Below are 15087 nucleotides of genomic sequence, written 5' to 3' on the forward strand. Positions count from 1 at the left end.
TGCACAAATGACAGCATGGACACACACACACACACACAAATGACATGCACACACAACACAGCATGACTTATTTGTCATGGTATACAAGGTATACCTCTGATGCAGGAACACACATAAGGTGAGACACACTGTACATACAATAAGCACACACTGAGCAGTGCAGTATAGAATGTACAGTAAGTCTACACACACACACACACACACACACACAAGAACATATAGTACATATAAAGCACATTGATTAGTAGTACACACACACTGCAGTCCCATATACACTGGTTTACAAGTTTTGCACACACATATGCAGACAAAGCATACTGTTCTCTCTCTCTCTCTCTCTCTCACACACACACACACATACACACACATACATAAGCAAACATCTATACATTCTGAATTACAAACATGTACATCGTGCCTGTGTATATACAATCACATATGCACGCACACACACACACACACACACACACACATATTTATGTATATACACAAATGCACATAAATACACCTTGTTTTGGATAATATTAAATATTAGTGAGCCTGCACTCACAGAAAAAAGGACCTTTACCTGTCGCTGGGGTTGTACAGTCAAGCATACGCATTCTGTAGTTTCAATATTTGGCATTTTTTTTACTTAGATATGTGCATGTAGTGTAACTTTTACAAAAGCTACATAAGGTAAATCTACATTTTTAAGACAAAGATATCAATTAAAAGTAAAAACGATGAAGTGCACAACAGCAACATATGGGACGGATACGGTTTAGTACCTTTATCTCAGCTAAAGTGGCTAGTTCTCTCAATATCACGCTACTTCCTAGCGATAGCAAGTAACATGACAAGGTTCAGTCTTTAGAAGGTTTAGAATTTCACACACCAAAATGAACATGAGGAACTTTATTCTGTGATGTTTTATGGCAGATTCGCTAGCTGCAGTGTGGTTCATATGTGTGAGTGGACATGTAGTGGTTAGTGACACAACACGGAAGAAATAATGGACAATACATCAACACATTGGAAGAGACAAATCAATTATTTCCATTATACTTTATTGATGGTTTTGCAAGTTCATAGACATGTTGTATACATAACTGTGTATAAATTATTAGTTTATTTCATAATTAGCTTAAAGACCAGGTAATAGTACAAGTTGTACTTGCCTAACAAGTTTGTTATTATGCATAGGCCTGTGTGTGTGTGTGTGTGGGTGTGTGTGTGTGTCTGAGACACTGAACTCAACCACCTCTTGCCTCCTGTTTGATATGATGAATACACTCAAGTGTGCCTGTGAGTCTTCTGTATATGCAGTACTTACCAGCTTTGCTTTCCATACTACACACACACACACACACACAGTCCCTACCATGTGACTTACACGTCCTGCCGCAGGTGAAAGGGATAGGGCTACATGACTTATGCATGGTTGCAGTGGAAAAGCCTTTACGTTGCTCTGGATTTCTGATTTCTGGGAACAGACTTCAGAGAGAATGCTCCTTTGCATCTGGAGAAACTGCGTATTTTTCAGCAGCGCAGTGCTTAAGGTGGACCAAACCTGCAAAATAAATAAAGTAGCAAATATATAAATAATTAACCAAAAGCCACCATCATCACCATTATTATGTGATGACATTATACTATTTTATTTATTTGTCTACACAAAAAACAGATGTACATAACTGATGCAGATGTGTTACTGTCCTTTTGAGGACCTTCCACTGACATAATTATTAATGAAGTTAATTATGCTACAGCAAAACTTTAATCTTAACCCCAGTAACCAAACAGGAAACATTTGAGCACTTTCAGTTTTTCAGTTATTTATTTTTGTTACACAGCATGAAAACCAGTCTGATGTCCCGAGAAGGTCAAATATTCCTACATTTGTGTGTGTATATATTCTGAATTAAAAGCATGTCCACTTGTATAATTTATAAAAATGTACACACACACACACATAAATGCATGCACACATTATTCTTTAAATACTTTTTACACTTGTGTCTTTCACACTCACAAAAACCAAACAAAAAAAAACAATTTTTTACCTGAATGCTAAACAAGGTGACTTCTTAACTTTCTATTCCTGAAAAAAAAGAAAAGAAAAGATGAACAGGACGTCAGTTAATGAGACAGTAACACGAAAAGGCAGATTGCTCTGTGTGTGTGTGTGTGTGTGTGTGTGTGTTTTCCTCAGAGTTCACTTGAGGATGCAGGAAAGCAGATGTACGAGTTTTTCCCTGCCAAAGCTCTCTGTGAGCTCTAATACAAAGGAAGACCGCAAGCTGAGTAGTGTAGGTATGTGTGTGTGTGTGTGTATGTGTGTGTCACACTCTCTTTCCTCTCACAGAACAACTTCACTCAAGTTCCCACGTTCAGCTGCCAATCACACACCAGTCACACTCGATTTACACAACCACAAACACAGGCTCGCTCAAGGGAAGGTTTCAGCAATATAGTCAGTGTGTGTGTGTGTGTGAGTGAGTGTCTACAGAAGAAAGTAAGGGCTGATACACCTGCGGAGCATGTAGCCGCTAGGCGATGGGTTAAAAGTGACGCCAGCTGTGGGTCGTATCGAAGCTACGGCCGCTGGAAAGGCCGAGCTGTGAGACAGAGCCTCATTATCCTCTACAGTGAGAGAAAAAAAGCCAGTCGCAGTTCAATAACTCCGACCAGATAGCACGTTTCCCTGGCAACACCTCCGAAGCAGCTCTGCAGAGATCCCAGTGAGAGAGACAGAAAGGGGGAGGGCGAACTAGAGGAAGGAAGGAAGGAAGGAAGGAAGGAAGGAAGGAAGGAGGAGACCTAGACAGCATTGGGGTGGGAGGCAGTACTGGGCGACACTTGTGCTCAGTACAAACATTAAAGAGTGTTTACACACAAAAAGGACTCTTGTGAAGACCATACACACCTATACATACTTTTTATTACCAGGTAAGTTGTGTATACTGTTGAGTGTGTGTGTAAACATCATGCATACACACATGTATTTTCTCCATATTAACTCACATCCTTCAAGAGCCACCAGTAGAACCGTGAGACTCCGGACGTAAAAATGTTGCACAATATTTAAAGCTAATCAGATTAGCACTAATATAATTCCAATACTAATGATACATTATATAAGTGTAAAATGACAAATAAATGTCAACATATAAATGTCAAATGTCCACATGAACGGTCTACTCTTGTGATGCATTCATGACTTTCAAAGTCAACTCTGTCTTAATATTGTTTATATAAGTGCCTATAAGTACAGTGAATGGGGCGTGTCTTCTGTCTCTATAAGTACAGTGAAGGAGGTGTATCCTCAGTCTCTATACCTACAGTGAAGAAGGCGTGTCCTCAGTCTCTATGATTACGGTGATGGAGGTGTGTCCTCAGTCTCTATAAGTACAGTGAAGGAGGCAAGACCTCAGTCTCTATAACTACAGGGAAGGAGGCGTGTCCTCTGTCTCTATTAGTATGTTGAAGAAGGCGTGTCCTTTGTCTCTATGGCTGCGATGATGGTTGCGTGTCCTCTGTCTCTGTAAGTACGGTGAAGGAGGCGCGTCCTCTGTCTCTGTAAGTACGGTGAAGGAGGCGCGTCCTCTGTCTCTATAAGTAAGGTGAAGGAGGCGTGTCCTCTGTCTCTATAAGTAAGGTGAAGGAGGCGTGTCCTCTGTCTTTATAAGTATGTTGAAGGAGGTGTGTCCTCTGTCTCTATAAGTACGGTGAAGGAGGTGTGTCTTCTATCTCTATTTGTACAGTGATGGAGGCATGTCCGCTGTCTCTACATGTAAGGTGATGGAGACATGTCCTCTGTCTCTATAAGTACAGTGAAGGAGGCATGTCCTCTGTCTGTATAATTATGGTGAAATAGGCATGTCCTCTGTCTCTATAAGTACTGTAATGGAGGCGTGTCCTCTGTCTCAATAAGTACAATGATAGAGGCATGTCCCCTGTCTCTATAGGTACGGTAAAGGAGGCATGTCCTCTGTCTCTATAAGTACAGTGAAGGAGGCATATCCTCTGTCTCTATAAGTACGGTGATGGAGGTGTGTCCTCTGTCTCTATAAGAACGGTGAAGGAGGCATGTCCGCTGTTTCTACAAGTACAGTGATGGAGGTGTGTCCTCTGTCTCTATAAGTATGGTGAAGGAGGCGTGTCCTCTGTCTGTATAAGTATGGTGTAGGAGGTATGTCCTCTGTCTCTATAAGTATTGTAATGAAGTGTTGTCCTCTGTCTCCATAAGTATGGTGAAGGAAGCGTCCTCTGTCTCTATAAGTACAGTAATGAACATGAGTCCTCTGTCTCTATAATTTCGGTGATGGAGGGGTGTCCCCCATCTCTAAAAATACTTTAATGGAGACGTGTCCTCTGTCTCTACAAGTAAGGTGATGGAGGCGTGTCCTCTGTCTCTATAATTTTGGTGATGGAGGCATGTCTTCTGTCTCTAGAAATACTGTAATGGAGGCGTGTCCTCTGTCTCTATAAGTAAGGTAATGGAGGCGTGTCCTCTGTCTCTATAAGTAAAGTGAAGGAGGCGTGTCCTCTGTCTCTATAAGTACGGTGATGGAGGCATGTCCGCTGTCTCTATAAGTATGGTGAAGGAGGCATGTCCTTTGTCTATAAGTAAGGTGATGGAGGTGTGTCCTCTGTCTCTATAAGTACTGTGATGGAGTACAGTAATGGAGGCGTGTCCTTTGTCTCTATAAGTACGATGATGGAGGCATGTCCTCTGTGCCAGTTAATCCCAGTGAAAGAGGTATGTCCTTGAACCTGAACACATTATACTGTATTGCAGCAGGTAGTTTTAAGATGCACAACCATATCACACATTCAACACTAACGCCAATGCTACTGGCAACGCCCACTGCAGAGCTTTCCTAAATGATCCTAGTGTTTCAGTATAAGCCTAGCATGCATTTAATGGTTGGGTGACTGGTAGAGTGAATGGTGGTGGAGACTGCAACAACAAAAACCCGTGAAAGTGGAGTGAGTGTTTGACTTTGGATTGGGACGGAGTCCAATTCTGATTAGAACACACAATCTGTGATTGAGTTCAGGTGACTGTCTGGCCTCCCACTGCAGTGTCTGGAAACTCAGACATCAGACTCCCCACCCGCTCCCCTCCTGCGTGTTCAACACACACACACACAAGCACTGCTGGTCCTTCAGATTTGGATTGATAAGGCTTCGGCAAAGTCTGACGTTAACGCAGCCTTCGATCGATGGGAAAAACAAGGCTGTAATCCTCCAAATCAGGACGCCGTCTCAAACTCTTGAGCAGCTCTTAATCTACTTTCAGCATGTTTCACATGCACACATGTTAAGTCCAGTTTGTAAAGGACACAAGCTCTTACAATACCCCCCTAGACAGAGCGCTTTAATATAACATCTACCGCCGTCAGCCTTTATTGCTTGACATTTAACAGAATTTTCTCATGGCGCGCCACAAGACAGGTGAGACGATGGAGCAGAACGAGTACCTGTGTGCCTCATTTTTCACAAAACAATAAAACGACCAAGGAGCTGCTTTAATTTCAGACAAATTGCTTTAAATAATTGTGGTATGAATGTTCATTATAGGGAATTACTGAGTTTTAGTTTTTAGAAGTCTCTTTTATTACATCCCAGCTAATGTTTTCCTTTTTACCAGATTGGAGGAGCGTTGAATGATTATTTGCTGAATTGCGTCTGGCCTGACACAAGTGATGTGAGCTTGAGGTAAAGCTATATAATGAAAAATAAGTGACCGTGACAAGATGACAAACGTTGATGTCTTCCCTCTAGGGAAATAATAAAAAAAGGAAAATATGACTTCTTCTTCTTTTTTTTCTTTAAAAAAATGTCTGTGATTTATAAGGGAGCACAGTATGCTAATCAAGCGTATTAAAACGGAAGTGAATACGTGAGGGTGACAGACACTCCTTCACAATAAAGTCACATAAACAAAACAAGTTAGTTAGCAGACACAAGTAAAGCAATTCATACAAATCAGTGATTAAAAAGCTTTCCTTTATTAATGCTCATAGTGGAAGAGATTATTGTGGCATCAGCACTTCATAACCTCTTTATGAAAAGGTCTTTGTGTGTCTGCCTTCATTTGTCTTGTGTGTAAAACAAACGATACACACAAATGACCAATATGCTAATGTGTAAATCTGTAAATATTAAAAGCACACGGAATGAGGCAGGGTGCATGCGTGTGTGTGTGTGTGCAGAGCTCACCAGACCCTTTAAAACACATCAATCCATTTATTAAACATTTTTTTTTTCATTTGCGGTCGCGCCACATCCTCTGTACTCTGCTCTGGAGGGGGGTCGAATATTTATAGGACTGTTCAGATGAGCTCTGAAAAGCGTGCTGTGTATGTGTGTGTGTTGGTGGGGGTAGGGAGAGCAGTGAATTTCATCATTGCCTTGGCGCTGCCAGGCTTCGGCAAGTGTCAGACAGATTCTAATAAAAGTGTCTGGCCCCACGGTGGGCACCGGGCTGGCGCTTGCCGTGCCGCGGCTGACTGCTTGGTATGCGTGGAGCATGGCAGCGCTTCAGCTGTTGCTGGGGGCTCCGTGGTAAAGAGTCACACTGATTAGTTGGCATCGGCTATTGTTCGGTGCGAGACCAAACGGGGGGAGAAAATACAATTAGAGCCAGAGAGAGACGGTAAAAGAGACAGAGAGACAGACAGAGACAGCAAAAGAGAGAGAGAGAGCGTCTGAGGGGAAAAGCGATTGTTTTTGAAAAACAGCGTTTCTAATGTGGGTAATTTAGCAAAATTAGATTTTTAAAAGTTGAACACTCCAGGGAGGATGTAACAAAATTAGTCGTAACACTTAATGAGTTCAGTTTGCGGAGAAAAAAAAGAAGAAGAAGAAGAAGAAGAGCGAGTCCTACTGTACCGAGTGAACCCGGACTGCAGAGCTGTTGTTAAATGTCAGGCCACCTTTCCAGCGGGCGCAGATGCCTGGGTGGCATTAGAGAAATTAATCTGCTGTTCGGTTCTGAAAGTCTGCGCTGATATTATGAGATGAGGAGGTGTGTGGATTTAATTAAGCGGCAGAAACTGTACCGGGAGTCAGACTTTCTGTTTGAAAAAAAAAAAAGAAAAAGAGATGAGCAATGAGCATGTGTTTACTCAATATGTGAAACCCTTTTAAGGACAAGGTGGTGAATAATGAAGGAACATGAGGAATAACAAGCGTAATTGATTCAAAAATGGTACCGAGGGCTGAAGGATGAACTGGGTTCCTGGATCAAAAACGGAGATGGTTTTTGAACATTATAGAACATTCTTTTATTGAAATATACTGATTTTAAACATTATCAACCTCCCTCACCTCCTTGTGACTACGAGCAGTGTTTCACTTTGCGTTTTTTTTTTTTTTCTTTCTTCTGAGATCTAAGATTTCGATAAAAAGAATCGGTAAAGAAATATTCTGTTATTGACCAGAAATGACACGTAAATCGACGCATTTTAACGCACATTACTGTTTTTTTATTTGTGTTGAGTAACAGAGGTCTGACAACACATTGTGCTGCCTAGTGGCCTGCGAGGGAAAAACACATCAACAGCTAAAGAAGTCTGACAAAACAAAATCTTTATTTTAAAGTTTTATGCAACAACCTCGACAAGCGGAACACAGATTCATTACAGAACATGCCGCGCGCCGTAAGCTGCGTGGAAAAAAAAGCGAAGAAAGGCGTTGTCTAGACAGCAAACTGCTGTAACAGCAGCTTTCCGCCAGGTCTAACTGTTTCAGCGCCCCTGCTTCGTTTTAGTCCCTGTTCTTAGGACGTCAGTCGGCGTCCTGCCTCGCTCTCCTGCGTCGCTTCAGGAGGAAAGTTCGGAGTTCCGAGTCGCTCTTGCCCTCCGCCCAGGTCCCAAGAGCCTAACCCGTGATTTTGAATTCACTCAGCTCACAAGTTAGGGTCTCAGGGAACAGGAGAAGTACAGCATGGTCCGAAGAAGTGCAGGGGTTAGAGTGTGTGGGGGGGAAGAACCAGGATCCTGTCTCTCTCTCTCTCTCTCTATCATGCACACACAGTTAAACACACACACACACACTTTTCTGTGTGGCTGCTCTTTGTTCACCGTCCGGCTCTGTTCGTCTCGGCGGGCCAAAGCTCTGTCTGGTACCATACAACAAAACCGGCCCTCTGCAGACAGATCAAGATATAAAAACACACACACACACAGACACACACACACACAGACACACAGTCCCCCCTCCTCTCCACCCCGAATTTTTCACCAGATAACTTGTCCTGCATTCCATGCTAGTCGCTACAATCCGAACGCTGACCCGGCCGGACGAAAGCTGGAGACACGACCGATAAAGAGCGAACGAGATTTTTAAAAAGAATGCGCTTTTCAGACTTTTTCGTTTCTCCATCAAAAATGCAGCGGTGAGTCCGTGGCACCCTGCTCTGCGCTAACTAGCCTTTGTTGGCTGAGGTAAACCCCCAGTCAGATGGTCAGTCTCTTTCTCTTCCTCTCTCTCTCTCTCCTTTGTCTTCAGAGCCACAGCATTGGTGTGCATCTCTCACCTTGCTGATCTGCTGCAAGCGGCTTGTATGGAAAGGCAGAGGTGCAGCTCAGACACGGAGGAAGGGGGAAGGACTCGGGATTCGCGCCTCTCGCAAACGATTCGGTATCAGCAAAAAAAAAAAAAAAGTGTGAGACGCTGATCGGCGGCGGCTGCAGTTCTCCTCCGCTCCCCCCCCCAACTCCCCCCAACCTGCACTCATTTAACTCAGACACACAGCCACTGCGACACCCCCCGCCACACCCCCCTCCTTCCCCCCTTCCTTACGACAGTAGCGCGCTCCCCTCTGGACCGAAGTTGTCATTTAGACGTGATCACCAGATCGATCGGCAGAGACGACAGTGGCGGCTTTCTTGCTGCCTTTTCTCTAGTCCCAACATCAGACTGGCCCGGCATCAATTTCAAAAGCGCACGCGCCAGCCGAAACGTCGTTGTTCGCCACGCTTGCACACAAACACACACGCATACACATATACACACCACTAGTAGACTCCTCCCCCCACAAACAATCAGCCAGCTTCCTCCTCCTCGAGGGAATAGGGAATGAGCGGACGCTGCCGGAAATGAGAACGGCTCGACACGTGCCTTAAACGACCCCTCCTCCCTGCCTCACATGCACACAGGCACGCCGTCAGAGCCGACACGTATGATTTGTCATTTCAGAGTAACAGTAAAAGGTAAGACGAAGAGAGTAAGCGAGTAAGAGAGAGCTTGAGAGAGAGAAGGAGAAAGAGAGAGAGAGAGAAAGAAGGAGAGAGAGTGGAGAAGGTAAGTGAGCTATCCCAGACAGAGGCAGGTCACTGAGGTGGGACAGGAGTGTGTGAGGTGAGGAGGCAGTCGTCTACCTCCGACACCCATCCTCACCCCAACCGTCGTCTCTCCACCCCCCTCCCCCATCACATCACCATCAGCGCAATCGCTCTTGCTCTCTTTCTCTCATACACACTCTCTCATGCACCCCAATACCTGAAACGGTCACTCACCCCCCCAAAAAAACTCTCTTGATCTTTTCTCTCATTGACTCCCTCCCCTTTCCTCCTTTCATTTCTCCTCCAGGTCGCCGTACCTGTCTGGCAGAGTCTCTCCAGCATCTCGGCAAGTCTGAGATCCAGTCGACAGCGGCGTGCTGCGCGGAGCACCCTCCCTCTCCTCTGCTCTCACTACATCCTTCTCCCCCTCTCCTACTCTCTCTCTCTCTCTCTCTCTCTCTCTCAGTCTCTCTCTCCTCTGTCTCACTCACTCCATCTCGACTGCTGCAAAGCCTTCGTCCTGCACTGATCAATCCTTTCCTTTAGAGCAAAAAGCGTTCGCAAAATGCATGCACATACACAAGACACGCAGCTACTGGGGTGGCTAGCTTGCTGTTGCCACACACACACACACACACACACACACACACGCACACACACACACACACACACACACACACACGGAAGGCGTATTAAAATATTGGGAGCACATAAAAAACAAACAAAAAAAATACCCAACAAAACTGAACAAATAAAAAGAACAGAAAAAAGCCAACCTAGAGCGAAGTGATGTGATGATATCTGAAGGGACATGCGATCTAAAAGTATGCTGAATTGTTCCAGGATTATAAGTGCATATAATATCAAAAGAAATTCCTCAAAATTATTAAAAGCAGGTTTCGGCTACATGAATGGCTACAACGTTTAGTATGATGTTCAGAAATAAAGTGGTCTGCCTCTGGGAAGCATAACTTTTCTTCACACACAGCGCAATGCCACGTGACAAAACCACTGCAGTTCATCAAACAACACTTAGGAGAAGGAAAAAAAAAAAGCTCAATAAAATCCTTCGGTCAAAGCAGCCATCAGTGTCTTTTTTTTGGGGGGGGGGGGGGAGCAAAGCCCAGTCAGTCGTGGAGTCTGAATCAATTCTCGGAGGAGCAGACACATTTGATGAGATGGGATGATGGTTGATTTATCTGTCTGGGAGCGCTTCAAGACGGCCCCGTCTTAATCTCGCAACCTGTGACCTTCTCTCGCGGCTCCCTGTGGCCCGGATGGGGGTCACGACCCTTACGCTGACAGCCGGTCATTGATTATGTGCTTAATGCAAACGCCGCTGATGTTGGCCGCACTGCAATGCAGAGCCTGCCGCTCACACACACACACACACACTCTCTCTCTCACACACACACACACACACAGAGTGGTCTTGTTGAGGGGCTGCATTTCAACCTAAAGCTGTATATGAGAGGCGACTTTGCCAATATGAGAGCACACCATACAGGCTCAAACCTCAGGATGAAGAAGGATGGTGGAGCATGTGTGTGTGTGTGTGTGTGTGTGTGTGTGTGTGTGGTGTGCACCAGCGAGGGCTGGTGAAATCAGCAGGGAAACCTTGACGGAGTGATGGTGATCAATCAACTCTATTACTGCTGTGGCAGTGTCTGGGCCTGTGGCCAAGCTTATGCACACACGGACCGTCGGCAGAGGGCCGCCGTCACACACACAATCCAGACAATAAAGCGCAGCCGGGTCCTCACACACAACACACACATTAGAGGCGACCATTAACCCAAACGCAAACACATAAACACACACACGAGTGAGACAGAGACCCATAGCATCATCTCACCGCCATTTTGTTGAGAAAAGTGTGTTCTCGATGCAGCGAGAGTTAACACTCACATTTCTGCACTGTGTTAGGTTTATGACATGAGCTTGCTACTATAAAGCGTTGGGGGGGGGGGGGGGGGAGCAGCTATTCCAGACTATTCATTGACTAAAAGATTCAAAACGTATCAAGATTTGAACCTCAACAGAGCTAAGAGCAGTCTGGATGATATATCAGTTTCGCAATATTTCAGGTCATTTACAGACATCATCAGATATTGATCAGGTCTGGTACACCATCAGCTGATTCAACGTTATTTGTAGCTTCTTATTTCTTACTTTTGTGTCATTAAAACGATTAATTTCAACTTGAAATTAGAACACAAAAACCTCATGATGGGAAATAGGATATAGATTTGCTATACTGAAGATGATTATATGATTTAGATATATCATATATGGTATATTATTTGGTACAGTAGATATTAAGTAAAGGAGTGGCTGTTTAACTAGTGACTCACAAACACGACACTCGTTCTTCATCTGAGCAAATTGTAAAATATCCAACCGCTGGATAAACAGACACGAGAGCTTCAAAAGACAAGACAACACAGGAAACATTACAAGCTTTCTGACGGGAAAAAAAGAAGAAACTGTGACGTCAATCCAGACGCGAGCAGAAACAAAATCTAGAGAGATCTGAGGCATCATCATGACATTTGTTAATATAATAATGTTAGATAATAACTTACAAGTAAATGGCAAGTGAATGAACGAATGAATACACACAAGAGAGTAGAGACATGGAGTAGGGGGTTGTGTGAAATGCTGTCTACACACACACACACACACACACACACACACACACACAGAGAACAGCATTAATGACCATTGTGTCTGGTCCCTTTAGATGACGGTCCAGTCTGCAGCCGCTAATCAATCCCATCGATTTGTCCCAGAGGTCAAAGGTCACGAGTTTATTGATGGGAAAAAGTGCTTTACGCAGCAAGGCAGGTCTTGACTCCAGACAGATCAATGACGCTTCGGTCTTGTACGTCAAATGTGTATTTATTTATCATATATATAATAGGATTTGGTCTTTTTATTACTCAGTCTGTCTCTGCATGAGAAGCAGCGCGGTGTATCGAGCATCTTGGGAAGGAACCCGGCTCACTCATTCACTCACTGCAGACTTTTCCAGCACCAGTGATGCTCAGGTCAGGTTCACTGATGCTCTGGACTTGGATGGGTGAAGGGCAGCAGGCTAAGTGCTCAATTATACACACACACACACACACACACACACACAAACTAACAATCAATTACATCTAAGAATGTGCAACTGAGGCAGTGCACCTACAAATAATCCATGCATGTATTGAAGTATGTTAAAATACGCTGATGTACATGGAGAAAATGAGGATTATCAATAAAGCTTTAAAGCTCTCCATGTTCTGCCCTGTTTTTTTTAATACAGAGAATGGATTTCCTGTAGTTATGTGACACAGAAGCAATCGATTTATGACACTTTTCTCAAGAAACATTTTTAGCATTGTAACAAATGTGATACTTTTCTATCCTTCTATCCCTTACCCGGGTCTCCAGGGCTTACTTTCTTTGCTCTTCTTACATTTAAAAATCATTAACTGTATTAAGGAAAAGGAAAACATGGAATGTGCAACATTATGGAGGATGAACAGGGAAAATCAACATCCTTTACCATGTTGCAAACCTACTACATTCACAACAGGGAAACAATACAAAACAAAACCAATAAACTGAATATCCAGAACTGTCCAGGTCTGAGAACCTTTCAAAATGAACAACCTCCAAAATGTAGAATTGTAGTTAGAAATTCTAGTCATTTTCACATCATTTCTACTTTTCTTTTTATTATTATTTAAGCCAGAAATATATATATATATATATATATATATATATATATATATATATATATATATATATATATATGTATATTATTATTCTACAAAACAAAATTATCAAAAAAACAGAATTATAAAAAGGAGATTTTATCCTATCAAAGTTTGTAATAACTAAAATACACACACACACACACACACACACACACACATATATATATATATATATATATATATATGTATATATAAAAGATTTGACCTCAATAACACAGAAAAGTGTATTATAATACACTGAAAAATCTAAGTAAGATCTAGTAGATTTGAACATTTTGTAGGTTTAAGAACATTGTATTGATTGTATTGATATATATAATTTTTTCATACGAAAAGTTTTCTTTTCTAAAGTCTTTTTTATTTTAAAAAACAAGAACTCTGGTATGTTATTAAATCCCAATTAATATCTGAGGACATTTGTTTACACTTGAAAGGTGCGGACTCCCAGAGGCCGACGGCGGGGTGAAACAAAAGTGTCTTCTTTCCTGCCCTATCTAATCCCGTAATTTATTTGTTCAGCTATCGCATAAATCGAAGCCCAGCTGTAACCAATGAGTTGTAGCTCGGCCGGTCGCGCCAGCTGGATCTGATTCTGCTGAGGCGGCGGGATTTTTTTGACACGCTTCGCTCTGCTACATCTGGAGGAACCATTGGGGTTCAGGGGGTGAGGACAAAAACTGCCTCTTAAAACAAACTCCTGCGAGTTTTTGCGTCTCAGCGACTGTCTATTTTTAAGAGCCGAAGTAAAAAGCGTCTTCTTGAGGATTGGGGAAAAATCCCCAGTTAAGACAAGGGTCTAGTGGTTTGTCAGTGTTTCCACAGCAAAATGCTTCCCTAAAAAATGAAATAAAAATTTTCCTAACTTCAGATTTGAGGTGGAATAAAAATCCGGGATGACAGACGGAACAGCTGAGCCGAGTCTGAAGAGCAGAGAGTTAGACATAAAGCCAGAGATTCGCCACTTCTTCTGTCACGCAGCACATCCACAGTCTGGTCAGTGTCACAATTTAAAAAATGGCAAGAATTCCCACAAGCCAACTTTTGTACGCTCACTGGAGAAAAGACACCTGAATATTACCTTTGTTGTCATTTTAAAAAAGTACGTTACAACTTATTTTTCAAGCTGAGAAAAAGTAAAGAACAAAAACCTGCAACAACTTGACACGCTTTTTTAAAAGTTGTTAAAGTTTGTTGCATTTCAGTGCAGAGTAGAGAAAGAAGACGAAAGCATCCTGACAACACTTAAAAAACTTAAAAAAGATCTTTTCGCACAGCATGTTATGCAACAAAGTTTTCCCGAAGTTTGTAAATCAGTACACATTTCTAAAAAATAAAAAATGAAAGCTTCACCAATAAAATGAGGGACTAAAACAATATTTTTTTTCACTGTCCAGTCTGTAAAATTTCCAAGTGAGTAAGAAATTAAATTATTATCATCAAATGCCCTGTTGGACTTTTATGAAAGGTTAAAGTGAAACGTGGAGAAAGTGGATTTTCAATCCAACAAATCCAACAAAACTGGTCATGTTACAATTTCTGTTCATTTGTCGTGATCTCATTTTGGACATCGTGTCTGTTTTACAAGGAGCGTATTGAATCAAATCCACGTCGCGAATAAAAATCTATATTAATACCACAAGACATTTGTTTGTGCTTTAATTAAAAGCTGTTCACTCCAATTTTACCCTACTGGCTCTTTAGAAACACACAGTAATATAAAGGTATGATTAAAAAAAAAAAACAAGCTAAGTGAATCTGGAGCTGGAAAAAAGCTGTGGATGTAAATCTCCTAAGGCTTTTTACTGAGACAGTTCCAGGAGAAACCTAGTCACTGAGCTGCTGGGAATCGCAGCAATTTAAACACACACACACACACAATGCATGAGTATTTCTGTAATGGATCTACACATAAATTCCACATCATTTTCACCGATCTCTCCTCAGATTCAATTCATATTCATAATCGCATTTCTGCCGCCCAAGTTTCCAAGTCAAAACACTCATTTACAACGTCTCCCAGTATTGATGAATGATTCTCAGTG

General features: G+C 42.5%; 1 long non-coding RNA gene across 1 annotated transcript in view; it reads right to left on the reverse strand.

The window, feature by feature from the left end:
- Positions 1 to 1032: 1032 nt before the first annotated feature.
- Positions 1033 to 15087, reverse strand: part of LOC131367282 (uncharacterized) — a 47083-nt gene continuing 33028 nt past the window's right edge. Inside the window, exons 3-4 of the long non-coding RNA XR_009206920.1 lie at positions 2046 to 2083; positions 1033 to 1552 (exon numbers count right to left, since the gene is read on the reverse strand). This is a non-coding gene — a long non-coding RNA (uncharacterized LOC131367282). The remainder of the gene's footprint in view (positions 1553 to 2045; positions 2084 to 15087) is intronic.

Source organism: Hemibagrus wyckioides, linkage group LG16, assembly GCF_019097595.1.
Source record: "Hemibagrus wyckioides isolate EC202008001 linkage group LG16, SWU_Hwy_1.0, whole genome shotgun sequence".
Taxonomy (NCBI): domain Eukaryota; kingdom Metazoa; phylum Chordata; class Actinopteri; order Siluriformes; family Bagridae; genus Hemibagrus; species Hemibagrus wyckioides.